This window comes from Oryctolagus cuniculus, chromosome 3, assembly GCF_051225735.1.
Source record: "Oryctolagus cuniculus isolate XC-2025 breed Fujian yellow rabbit chromosome 3, ASM5122573v1, whole genome shotgun sequence".
Taxonomy (NCBI): domain Eukaryota; kingdom Metazoa; phylum Chordata; class Mammalia; order Lagomorpha; family Leporidae; genus Oryctolagus; species Oryctolagus cuniculus.
Genome location: NC_142869.1, coordinates 21,605,733 through 21,619,193, shown reverse-complemented (window position 1 = coordinate 21,619,193; position 13,461 = coordinate 21,605,733). Strand labels below are relative to the sequence as shown.

Genomic DNA, 13,461 nt, shown 5'->3' with positions numbered 1-13,461 from the left:
TGTTCAATGAAAATGTGAAAACTTTTCATCAGGCTATATTGCAGGGATAATGTCTCATTAAGGCCATTTTTCCCCAAGTCCCCAACTTCACGTTTGATGTGATCGTCATCTTTTGACTGCTGTCTGTGATATGTCTTAGGCAATAATGACATCATCAAAATTCGTGCCAAAGAAAGACAAAAACTGTATGAAAGGCACTCAACTGATGAGAGTTGACCATTTATGTATGACTTTTGTCTCTATTTCTACCTGCTATCATAAAAGACATGAATTTCAAGGGGGTGTTGTTTATGTGCATATGTTAAGTTCCCATGATATTAAAGTCTTGTGTGACCCTGATATCTTCTGGAGTCTCCCTGCTGCTTAAGCTCCAGATGGGCTTCCTCAAACACCCTGACGCCCCATTGAAGACCCCATTCCTTTATCAATATTTCTATATATTCCTTGGGAAACTAATCACTTTGCTCAAAGATTCAGCTCAAGATTTGCAAGTGATGGAAGGGGGGGCAGGGTTACATCTCGATGACATGCACAACCACCATTCTGATGCTCAGATATTGTCACAGCACAACTACCCTGGCCAGATCACCTCCACCTTAACCTTTCACCTCCTCAGCAGTCATCTCTGCATCACCGCCCCCCACCCCACCCCCTCTCCCTCCACCCCTACAATTCGACTTTTCCCAACTCCTGCCCCAAGACTCGGATCCACTTTTCACGTCCTATCTCAACATACCTAGCTTTACAAAAGAGTCTTTGGTTTACTAGGAAGCTTCTGTGTTTAGAAATTGGAATATTTATTTCACGTTAAAACAAGTACAAAGTGATTTCCAGCACTGATTTTATGCCAATCACGTTTCATGCTTTTAACTTCACTCTATTCCTGTGTAAAAGAAACATCTATGTTGACAGGCCCAGAGAGACCTCATTTTAAAGTAAAAGATGTTTTATAAAACAAGGAAGCAAAGGCAGAAAGTGTTACGTGGCATAAGAAAGGTCCAGGAATCAGGTTATCCGTAAATGACTTTCAATGTCTTTCCTCAATTCTGATCATTCACAATTTTAAGTCATGTACCATGATGCCCAATTACAAAAACAAAAGAGGCTTCATGCGGCAGGTGCATCTGGGCACAACCAACCCATCCCGGCTAGACATGTCCAGATGAGGAAGACCACATTCAAAGGAATTTATCTGACTGCATTTTTCTTCCCATGAATCAGAAAGCTTCACAAAAAATCAATATTGGAATTTTACAGTTTCCAAGGAATTCTCAACTATCTCTGACCCTTTGTTACTTGCAAAATTAGGAGAGTTTACACAGATCTATCTTTCCATCCTTATTTCTTCTGAACAACATTGACTGAGGGTGAAACGTTGATGGGGTACGCCAGGCACTGGAAATACAAAGACAAGGAAAATAGAGCCCTCAAAAGAAACAGCTCAATGGAGAAACAAACAAACTCAGGCTCAGAACTCCTTCTCCCTCAGCTGCTGACCAATGCAGCCTGGTCCTCCCCATTCAAGTGCAGGCACAGCAGAGAGCCCCCTTCCCAGCACACTTGCCCCCAAGGCCATTCACACCAGCCACCAGGTTGTAACAACTTATGTCCCGCCTCTCAAGAGTCAGGATCTCCGCAAGGTCTCTTCTCTCTCCTGGCTTCTCCTCACCTCTTCCTTGGTTCTCTCCTCACCCATCTCTTGCAGAAGCAACACAAACTCCACTCCTTGCCCCAAGCAAGGCAGTTTGGTGGCATCTTTTGTTACTTGAGCAGACCCTCAGGTGTCACTCTCCACCCGGAGTTCACTGAAAAATGTTTCTTCGGAATAAACACAGAACCCTCCCCAAAAAGACTTCTGGGTGGGAGGGAGGCAGGAGAGTCTCCATCCGCGTTCAGATGGCAAAGCTGCGCTCAGGATGGGATGGGTCTCATCTAGTACAAGACAGAAGAGGCCGTCCGGGTGGTACAGAGTAAAGGGAATTCTGTAGATGAGCTGTAGTTCTAATTCCAGAAATGCAGGGAGTTGGCCCTCGGACTTGCCAATGTTTGGGTTATGTTTCAACCTTGATTGGGAATCAGAGCAGTGCACAGCGCCAACTCTCGTGTGCATTCATGGGGCCTGGGTGCATTATGCTTTCATTATGCTTTATTGGGTCTCTATTCCATGTGTCTGGGATGTTTCTTCCTAAAACCAGGACTTTTCCTCCCTCTGAGCCACCGTGCAGAATCCAGCCCAAATCCATACCCCTAGGAGGTGCTCGATCCATTTTGGAGACAAAGCATAGAAATAATTTCGTTTTAAAAAGCCAACAGCTCCATGGAGAATGTTCTTGGGAAGGATAATTCCACTCCAGATTCTCTGATTAGAAAGAGGCTTTGCTCAGGCATGACATGGCAACTCCAAGAGGCGCCATTGGGCGTTACTGCCTAGGGAGAGAAGCAAGATACAGGGCGTGAGGGGCACTGCCTCTGACCTGGAGTGGGAGGGAGTCCCTGCTCGTGCCACCTCCTCCTTTCTTTCCTCTGGGCCTTCTTACATATGCAGGCTGCACCTCAATTCAGGACTCCATACACCATCTCTCCAAAGACATGGCATTCTTGCTAAGGCAGCCTAGTTAGAGGCTTCCAGGAAGACATGATCATTGTCCTCAAATAGCTGAAGGCCTCTCACTTAGAAGAGGCCTCTGATTTACTCAGCACCATGCTAGAGGAGAAAATTAGGAACAATAAATAGAAACTGCTTGAAAGCAAAAAAAATCATTATGTAAAAGAGAATTTTAGACCAAAACTAGAATTGAGCTATTCTGAACATCTCAAGTTAGGTATTATCCTAGCTTTCCCATCCCCAAAACTTATTTATAGCACTGATTTGCATTGGGTGTTAGAATGCCCTGGGAAAAGAACTTTAATTATGTCCAAACTTTGGGTTAAGGCATAGAAACAAGCATGATGAATCTGGAGTATCTGAGTAGAACCAAGAGAAGCAAAGGAGACTGCAATGAGGCCAGAAAAACAGAGTCTGGGTCTGGTTCTGGGAATAATGAGACAGTGGCCCTTCTTTGGTCTGTTCTAGTCCCAGGTACTAGTGACATGTGCATCCCACCCAAAGAAAGGGGCCATGTATAAATATTTAAAAAGCCATGATATTTAAGGATCCAACAGTTCTTCTTCAGAGAGAACCATGGAAGAGTAGGCCCCCCAGGAAAGGGAACCATTTCTGTCCTGGTCTGAAAGATTACCTTCAAGTAGCCTGGAGTAGCACAGAGCACATCATCACCTGGGACAGAAAGGCTCTGCCGCAGGCTGCAGACCAAGTACAAAAGCAGAGACAGGGCCTGGGACTACTTACTAGAACATCAGAACTACTGGCTCAAGAGCAGGGATCCAAGCTGCCAGTGGCTGCAGCGGTTCAGGTACCCATTCAGGCAGCCCTTGATCTCCTGAGTCGGGGAGAGCGGAGAGTCCTCCCATTCACCATCGTGTCCATGAGGACCAAAATCCTGCAGCTGCACAGATGACATTCATCAAATGTCAACTGTTGTGTCTTCATATCTTTTTTCAATGTTTTTGCAAGATCAGATTTATCAAGATATAATTTGCATACAGTAAAATGACTCTTTTTAGGTATACAATTCAACAAATTCTCACAAGGACATACAGGTGTAAAATCATTCTTCAATCAAGATATAAAACATTTCCACCACCCCAAAACATCTTTTATTCCTCTTTGCACTCAACGCCTCCCATAATTCCCAGGCCCCAGCCACAAACAATATATATATATGGTATACAAAACTTTCTCTACACATACAAAGTGTGTGTGTGTGTGTGTGTGTTCTATTTATCACCTCTTCCAGAAGGTTGAAGTCATGAAGTCATAACATATGTAGTCTTTGGAGCCTGGTTCCCTCCACTGAGATAAGGCATTTGAGATTTATCCATGATGTTGCACATATGAGCAGTAATCTCTTACTGTCCTGGCAGTGTCCGTGGTATAGATATGTCACAATTTGTTTATTCTTTCACCAGTTGATGGACATTTGATTTGTTCCTAGTCTTTGATGATTGTGAAGGAAGGATTTGCACATAGGATTTTACATGGACATGAGTTATCATTGGGTAAATATCTAGGAGTGGGCTTTCTGGATCACTTAGTACTGAATATTCACACTTATTAGAAACTACAAAACTATTTTCCAAAGTATCTAGACCATTTGACATCCCACCATGTCTGACCATCACAGGGCTCTACTTTGCACTGCCAGGAGCTCAGCCTGAGGACACTGAAGTTCCACTTCTATTGGTCCAGTGTCCAGGGAGCCAGAATCCCCAGAGATGGAATTCAAAGCCTCTGGAAATAGTGAGCCGCCTGCCCTTGTGAGTATCCCAAAGGGGGCCGGGCAACTGCTGGTGAGGCATGTGATGGGGATGGACAAATCGGCCCTCCAGATCTCGTCCAGCCCGGGTTTCTGTGAGGCTGTGAAGGTGAACGGCACCCTGCTCTAATTCCTGACCCCACCTTCCACATTTCTCACCACTTGACTCACCAGACAAATGCATATCTCAATGGCTGACGTCTTTATCAGTCTGACAGATGTGCTTCCCTGAGTTGATATTTTCTGTGCAATCAGTTGGACCTGTTAGCAGTTTCTGAGAAGAAATAGTAAATAAATGGACCACCTACATTCTGTTTCAGGTTCATCTGCTGACCTGTTGGGCACTGTAACTGTTTCACTCCCCAGTTCTCTTCTTTAGCTTCTGGGATGATGAGACTTAGCCCTCAGAAGCCTGCAGAGTACTCCAAGAACAGGAATAACGGGGCAGTGACACGGGTCACCATGACCAGAAAGATGGCTTTAACTGGAGTGTGACAGCTTTGAATTTGGGTTCCAACTCTGACTTGCTATGTGGCCCAGAGCACGTCACAGAGCTCCTTTGAATCTTGGTAGAATGGGTTTCCTCTGCAGAAACTTCATGTAGATGAAGCACCTTGCATAGTGCCTGGCACAGAGTACATGCCCCGAGGAGTATATTTGCTTCTGATGTCCCTGAATCTATCCCTCTCCCATTGCCACTTGAGGAGACAGTGGCCATCTCGGTCTAGTGCTGGAAAGAGCAAACATCAGGATCCACTCACAGGAGGGTCTGCATGGTGGCCCAGAGGCAGTGGTCCAGCAGCAAGCATCAGAGAGGTTGCTTGCTCATGGTGAGTCTGGCCCTGGATTCTAGATTTGGATCCCTTTCCAGGGCTGTCTCTCAGCTCTTGGCACTGCACTTCAAGTATCTATGACTCCCAGGCCTCTTGGACTCCTCCAGGCCACAGTGGGTCCTGGAAAGAGAATTCCTCCAGACTCTTTGGGAACACAGGACCACCAGTGTTGGGTAGAAAGGCAACCAAGCACTTCTGAGATGGTTTTCTCTTACAGCCCTGAGACAGTGAATGGATATGACTGGGCCCTATTCACCAGTCTTTGTCAGAGAAATCAGTACCTTTTCATACCTGGGGGTTTTATTTGTAAAGAGATTTCCCTAAACCAGACCTTCATTGTCTGTGAGCATGGAAAAGAAAAAGCTATGCTCTCATCTTGAGACATGTCTATAAACAGTCTCTGAACCAACACAGCTAATTCTCTACCTCCCAACACATCCCTTTTCCCAACCACTCTCACCTTTCATAGGTTTGGAGAACAAATTAATTCATTTCCTCTCTCAGCCATGTGGGAGACCAGGACAGTGGTTCTAGCCAAAAACCATGCCATGAAATGCCAAGAGCTGAGTGAGCAGTGGGTATCTTCTCTCCCTGGACCTGATCTATCCTGGGTCTCAGCACAGATGGAAGAGTGAGAGTCGGCTCAGAGAATCGCTGTAAGAAGCACAGTGGACTTCAGTCCCAGCTACACTGTGTCCGAATCCAGAGAACTTGGCCAAGAGACATCTCCTAGACTCAGTGTCCAGGCTTTTCTTATATAAAATGCGAGTAGTAACACTCCTTCACAAGGTTATTTTGGAGATTAGAGGTTATACATTTAAAGCCTCTGGCAAATACTAGGCACTTAGTAAACTAGTTTTATTATTGTTGTTGTCTTCCTTGTTGTTCTAAAAATTAAATACGACAACCCTCTTGAAACCCCAGCACTAGTTTCACCAGATTCCAGACTGATGACTGGGAAGGCGGGTGAGAGCTGGGCTCATGTGCATGAACTTTTCTCAAGTTCTGAACCGGGGCAAGGACAGGTTCTTTGCTCGTCATCAACTTCATGCTTGGAGTGCATGCCTCAGGGTGATGCACTGGCTGGAACTGAAATTGTCCCAGGGTTGACTGCTATTCAGCTACTTGACTTTAGACACATGTCACCAGGAGAAGTAAATACAGGAGCTGATTTTGCATGATCATTATTAATTGTAGGTTACAGAATTCATTTCTCTGGGGCTCTCTCCCACACCCACCCCAAACCATAGAAAAGCAGGAGCTGCCCTCGAACACTATGTTCTGCCTCCTCTTGCCACTCACAGACAATACCTGTTTGTGTGACAAACAGAGGAGTCCAGTTTCCAAGGCTGTCAATCCAGAAGCCATCCACTTGCTAAAAAGATTGGAAACAGCATCTCAACAACTTGCAGTTAAGCATGAAAGCCTTGGCCTCCAGAGAGGTTCTCACGTTACAAAACTTGATGGAAAACTGCTTGCGTGGGGGGCTTGGAGAGACAAGGCCCAGGTCACTTTGTTCTTGCTTTGGGAATCTGGATGGGAGACAGAGTTGTCTCTAGATCCCAGCCTTAGATATCACCCCAGCCAGCAAGCTGGCCTACAGCATGGGCTGTTTCTCTCAGATCAGCCAGCTCCTGCTTCCCCAACTCTCCACCCCATCTCTGTTTCCAATCACCACATAAGAAATCAAGCTCCACTCTTCTCGGGTCACTGGGAGTTGAACCAGGTAGAAGAGCATGTATTGCGTACACAGAAGGGAAGGAAGAGGGGAAGATGGTGGAAGAATCAAAGGCCATCCCATCTCTGTGTGTGACATGGCTCTAGGCTCATAGCAGGATCCTCTGATAGCCTCAAGATGGAAGAGAAGTAACAGTCAATAGCAAAGTATAGGGGAACATTTGGAAGAAGGCTCAGATATGCGAGAACAAACTCGCAGGCTGTTAAGGATGACTTTTTACCCAAGTCACGAGAAAACAAAAACTCAACTGAAAAAAGCAAGTTAGTGAGAACACTGACCTCCTCAAATAAGATGTGCTCAGTGTGAACCCCACCTTTGTGTTCTAAAATATACAATCCAGCAAATTTTCTTTGGTGTTTAAATCATTTTGAGCTGGGATTCTGTCACCTGCAACCACAAAAGTTCCAAGTATATTCTAAGTCATGTGCTCAAGGTCTTACTGTGAGTAAGAAGCACGAACTGGTTAGCAACCGAGGCTGGTCTGATCCAAAGTCAGCTTTTTTCCATTCTCCATGTTGCTTCCATGGGCCACTTTCCCAATGTCAAGGCCATCACCAGCTCCACCAGGGGCAGGAGGAAGCAAAATTAAATATTTTTTCAATAACAAAAATGTACCAAGAATTGTTCTTGGTGGTGGGACCACAGCGGTGAGAAAGACGGCAAGGACACAGCTGAGTGGGGAGCATATTTGTGAGCAGACTGGATTGAAGGGGAAGGGGAAGAAGGCTGGAATTACAGCCATGTTCCATGGCTTCAGTCCTGAATATTCTCCCCTCCTGACAGAACAGTCACACATACTCCCTTGTGAGAAATTGCCTCCACTAAAGTCTCTCACATATAAATTTTCTCAGACTCCTAGCTTGGAAGATGCAATGTGTGTATGCCCTTGTGAAGATCATGTTCACATTCTTCAGGATAAAGGAAATTGCTTAAACACAAGATCCAGTCTCTCACACTTAGTCCCAGGACAGAGATGTGGTACTGAGGTTCATAGAGGGATAATAGCAACTACTGATCCATGCTTACCTCTCTCTCAGATCCAACAAGAGAGCAGCTAAATCAAAGTCAGAAGTCAAAGGCCCTGCCTGAATGCAAGATGGTACCATCCAAGGAGGAGCTGGAATATCTCTTTGATCAAATCAGCTCTTTGTTGCACTCTGGGTGCAACGTAGAATTCTAAATGACCCATGGCCAGTTTCTAAACATTACTCTTTGGTGAAGGGTCAGTGATGTTGACAAATTATGATTAACCTATTGCCATAACACAAAAATGCCCTCCCCCATAAACAAAACTCTAGGGGTCCTAAAATACATGACTCATAACACCCAGCCTCTCAGAAGCTTACCTCACCACTGGGAAAATAGGACAGAATCTGAGCGTCACGACTTTCAGAGAGAGGAACTCCTTCCTGCCGTCTTCATCTCTTCTGTACGGCAGGTGGACACTGAGCATCAGGAAAACCCCCACCAGCAGCCTTCCACAGTGGTCCCACTCAGCCTTCTTTGGCCATTTGACTCAGACTGAGACCTCTAACTCTGTCTGATGCTGTCCTGCTCATTTGCCCCACTCCTTCAAATTCCTCACCTCTACCTCCCAGCCTGCTGCCCCATCCTACTGATCTCCTCCACAGATCAAGCCCCCAGTGAAATCTAGAATCTTAGCCGGTGTCCTAATCCTGGGTTCACCCAATAGTACGGAGCCTGGAAAATTGGGGAGAAGGCTCCATCTTTACTTTCACCTTGGAAATGCCACACCAAGGCACCTTCCTGTTTTTAACATGAGAACTCTGTTTGCTCTACCAAATACGCCTGACCCAGCCGGAAACCAAAATATCCCATCCTTGGCCTCACATCTTCACCCACCAAAACAAGTATTTTGGGTTGTCCAGAAGATTCCAGATCTCAGAACGGAAGTGTCTCATAGCTCCAGGCCATTCCTGCTGACTCATTTATCATGGACAAGTTAAACCCCTAAACTCAATTCCAAAAGCCCTCCGGGAACAGGCTCAAAGAAAGTCAGGAAGGTGGAAGAAAATGGGGTGGCAGAGCTGGGCGGGTGCCAGAGGACAGGAAAGGAGCTCTGCCCTTGGGTTAATTTCCAGGAGCGGCTCCTTCCAGCCAGACTGACTGGGGTGCATACAGCTGTCTCCCTGGTGGGGTTGCAATGTTGGTTTCCTCTCCAAAGCTGCTGCTGGAAAGGACAGCCATGCAAAATGAAAACAGGACTACGAATCCCTCTTCAACTTTCTTTCAACCCAAACAAAGTAGAAAAGAAGTCAGCAAAAAAAAAAAAGTAGTCAACATTAGCAGTATGATACAAATATGACATCAATCAGCTTGGGATTAATCAATAATATTAAGAAATATTTGTTGGTTTGGTTTTTACATTTCTAGGGTCCTGGTAAGCAAGTAGAGTTGAAAGAGAATGATAAACATTCACTGAGATTCTAAGTTAAGTCATGATTTTCTTGAAAATGCAGTATTGTGATTTCCTTATTAAGGAAACAATATCTCTTATTGGGGAGAAAATTTCAATAGAAAAGCTTTTGTAAACTTCCATTTAGTTCTCTCTTCCATAGGATGTGCATAAATCCAGGTTGTTTTCTTTGCAGTTATTCATGCTTTGTTTTTATAAAAAGGGAATCATGCATTGCTATCCTCTTGTCTCTTGATTATATCAACAAAATCTAACCTACATAATATATTGGAACACCTGTCTTGAGTCCTTCCCACTCCACTTCCAATCTGGCTTCCTGATAATGTGCATCCTGGGAAGCAGTGGGTAATGGCTCAAGTACCTGTGTCCCTGCCACCCATGTAGGAGATGTGGATGGAATTCTGGAATCTTGGCTATTTCAAATTGCAACAATGTGTCATCATATGAATATTCCATCATCCATTCAATAAATTCTTATTCTTGAAAATTTACTATGTTTCCACTTTTTGGCATTATTAAAAAACATTGTAACAAGCTCTCTTTCATATAGAACTATATGAATTTGCTTAGTAATTTCTTTAAAATACATTTCTAGTTGTGAAATTACCATATACTATTCATTGATTTTTAAAATTATATTTATTTAGGGGGCAGGCATTGTGGTGTAGCTGATAAAGCCACCGACTACCATGATAGCATCTCATATAGGTTCTGGTTCAAGTCCCAGCTGCTCCACTCCAGATCCCTGCTAATGCTCCTGGGAAAGCAGCAGAAGATATCCCAAGCACCCACTTGAGAGACCCAGATGAAGCTCCTGGCTCCTGGCTCCTGGCTCCAGCCTGGCCCAGCCCCAGCCATTGAGGCTATCTGGGGAATGAACCAGCAGATGGAGGATCTCTCTCTCTCTCTCTGACTTTCAAATAAATAACTCTTCTAAAATATTTATTGATTTTGATTTTCACTTTATTTAAAAGGCAAAGAGACAGATAAAGATCTTTCATCTGCTGGTTCACTACCCAAATACCTTCAACTGCCAGGACTGGACCAGGCTGAAGCCAAGATTCCAGAATTCCATCCAGATCTCCTGCATGGGTGGCAAGGACACAGGCACTTGAGCCATTACCTACTGCTTCCCAGGATGCACATTATCAAGAAGCCAGATTGGAAGTGGAGTGGGAAGAACTCAAGCCAGGTGTTCCAATATATTATGTAGGCATTTCATGCAGCACCTTAACTACTGAGCCAAACTCCTACCTCTACTTATTAATTCTTGACAGTCAACCCATCTATCTGTAGAACCTGCATCTGTATATTTAGCCAACTACAGATTAAAAATGTAATTGGGCCTATAATGGTTGCACTAGTACTGAACTTGTACAGATTTTTGTCACTATTCCTGAACAATACAGTATTATAACTATTTATATAGCATTTATGATGTATTGGGTATTGCTAATAACTTAGAGATGATTTAAAGCATAAAGTAGGTTGTCTACAGATACTATACCATTTTATATAAGGGATATGAGAATTTTTGCGTTTTGGCATCCGTGGGGGGTCCTGGAACCAATCTCCCAGGTATAACAAGGGATAACTGGAAATGTCAATAGGGTTGAACCAAATTACACTTTCCCAAAGCCATAAATGCTTATTCCCCTACATCCTCATTATTATGAGTGTTTTCATTCTTTTCTTTATTTCTTAACTATATCCAAGTTGTCTTGATAACTGTTTTCACTTGCTCTAAAAAGAATAATGAGAATTCCTTTTTCTGTTGCACTTGTGAGATAAAATCAACCTTAATCATTGCCAGTTAATAAGAAAAGAAGAGTAGGAAGGAGACAGGGTAGAGCCCACTGGCATAAGTAAATAAGAACTAGAAATGACACAGAAAAAATAAAAAAAAAAAAAACAAAATCCCAGCATTGGAAGCATTGGAAACCGACATAGGGTTAGATAATTTCCTGTGCCTTTGCCAATTAGTACCATGGTATGAGGACCTGTGCCATTGGTTGGTCTTTAACACCCACGTGTGCATTTGATGTTGCTCCTCAGGTGGTATGTACAGCCAACAGACAGGTTCCATATGTTTACACAGAATTGTATTAGCCCATTCTACAAAAGAACAGCACTCAAGAATCCAGAGAAAGGGAGCTCACCCAGTATGGGACCCCCGGTCTTTCCACCCATTAGCAACTCTGTTCACAAGACAGCCAGAGCCCCAACCCCAGACAGTAAAGACATGTTGGGCTCCACATGAGAGAAATGACATTTCTGATTTCCTTTCTCTCACATTTCACAAGAATAATCTCTTTTTCATTAGCACCACATGTTTACATGGATTGAGCTATTTTTCCCACTCTGCAGACGAAAAAGCTGTAGCTCAGACCTCTGTGGCAAAGCTAGAACTTGAATCTATATCCTCCCACCCTGATCTAATCCCAACTGATGCTATCGCTGCTGGCAGGGTTACAGCAACAGTAACTTCTAGTACAGTTTGAGCAAAAGCTCAAAGAAGAGCCCAGAGGTGGCCAAACTTCTTCCTGTTGCACTTGATAAGAAAGAAAACAGTGACAACATCCAAGGCCCCTTTGGGTTCTGAGCACAAGAGAAAGATTTCTTGTTTTTGTCTTATTGGGGATGAACTCCAAGGCTTATAGGACTTCCGAGAGGTGTTGAAAAATCAATCCCTTTAGATAAATCTAAATAAATAACACCTGATCTGCTTCTCCCTGGAAAAACCTATCCCAGGTCCACCTTGCTTAGGGTAAGTTGCTTAGAAAATCCACAAGATCACACAGGGACACAGGATGCAAATGGCAGGAGTCAATTGCCTTTCTTCAGCAGCTCAGCAGCTTTCTACCAAGAGACTTTGAGAAGTTCATGGCCACCAGATGTTGCTGAGGACAGGAAAGACGGTCCCTGAGCTTCACCAGAAGCATCCCTTGACCTGCTGTACCCATAGGGCTCTCCCTGATGACCCCATGGGGCTCCCATCCAGAGCAGCCTCAACAGCATTTCCAGCTGCCCATCTGCCTGGGAAATAGGGCTGAGGGGTGGGGGAGCACGACATCAAGACACAGATCATCTGGTGCTAAGTGTTTGTCAAGGCTGAGGAGAGTCTGGTATGTTGGTTTGAGGGCTGCAACATCAAAGCACTGCAAAAACTTAAACAAATAAACCATGGTGAGCTGTTCTCCGAGACGGGTAAGCTCTCGTAAGCAAATGTTGGTAGGATTCTATCACCTTGTGCACCTCCCCTGCAGCCCACTCTCCCAACACTTGGCAGAATCCTCTGCTTTTAGCCAAAGCCTCTTGCAGCCCAAGTAAAACATCCGGCTCCATCTCCTGGCCTCCCCACTTGCTTGAATTTCTTTTAAAAGCTCACAAAATATTGCCTGAACTCCCTCAAAGACAAATGCCACATCACTCCATTCTCCAGCCTACTGGGCCTTTCCCAGACAATCCCACATAGCACAATAGCCTGCATGAATCCTGCTGTCGTGGGCTTAAGTCAACCAAATCTCCAACTCCAGGGACCTTCTCAGGTACCTCCTTAATCCCGCCGGCTCACCCCACTGCCATCTTCACCATGCAGTCAAATTCACTTTCCAGGACAGGCAGTCACCACAAATGTCCCAAAGCCACATCTGCTAGCCAACAGTCTCATACTTCACATGGCAGGAACTCAATTACTTTGTGGCTAAAATCAAGACCAGAAATCTCATCTCCCTGCAGTCCATAGATTCTCTTCTCCTCATTCACCAAAATGCCTCATCCCTACAGCTTCAGAGACTCCCCTCCTGTTCTAAGAACATGTAGTTCCTCATTAGAGCTCCATAACACCTAGATGAGTTAAGATTCCATCATTCCCATTTGACAGGGGAGCAAATTGAGGCTCATAGAGGTTGCCTGTGTTCACTCATCTGGCTGGAGCTGGCCTACTAAGAGCCAAACTCAGATCGGTTGATAACCCAAGTCCAGGCCAGGGCAGCTTGTAACGCAGGGAATGTACTTGGGATTTCCCAGATGTTCAAGTGGGTTAGAAAAATAGAAACAAGAGAAAGGGCAGGGCCG

General features: G+C 44.6%; 2 protein-coding genes across 10 annotated transcripts in view; one reads left to right on the top strand and one right to left on the bottom strand.

Moving 5' to 3' along the window:
- PNKD (PNKD metallo-beta-lactamase domain containing) overlaps positions 1 to 13,461 on the top strand; it is a 552,090-nt gene that overhangs the window by 20,558 nt on the left and 518,071 nt on the right. The window lies entirely within an intron of this gene.
- The window catches only part of LOC149127282 (uncharacterized), a 421,278-nt gene that overhangs the window by 319,002 nt on the left and 88,815 nt on the right, over positions 1 to 13,461 (bottom strand). The window contains exon 3 of one of the 8 annotated variants that reach the window (XR_016231895.1): positions 812 to 2,427. The exons of the other annotated variants lie outside the window; for them this stretch is intronic. The gene's annotated coding sequence lies outside the window, so the exon portion shown is untranslated. Of the gene's footprint in view, positions 1 to 811; positions 2,428 to 13,461 lie in introns of those variants that run through there. 8 annotated transcript variants of the gene reach the window in all.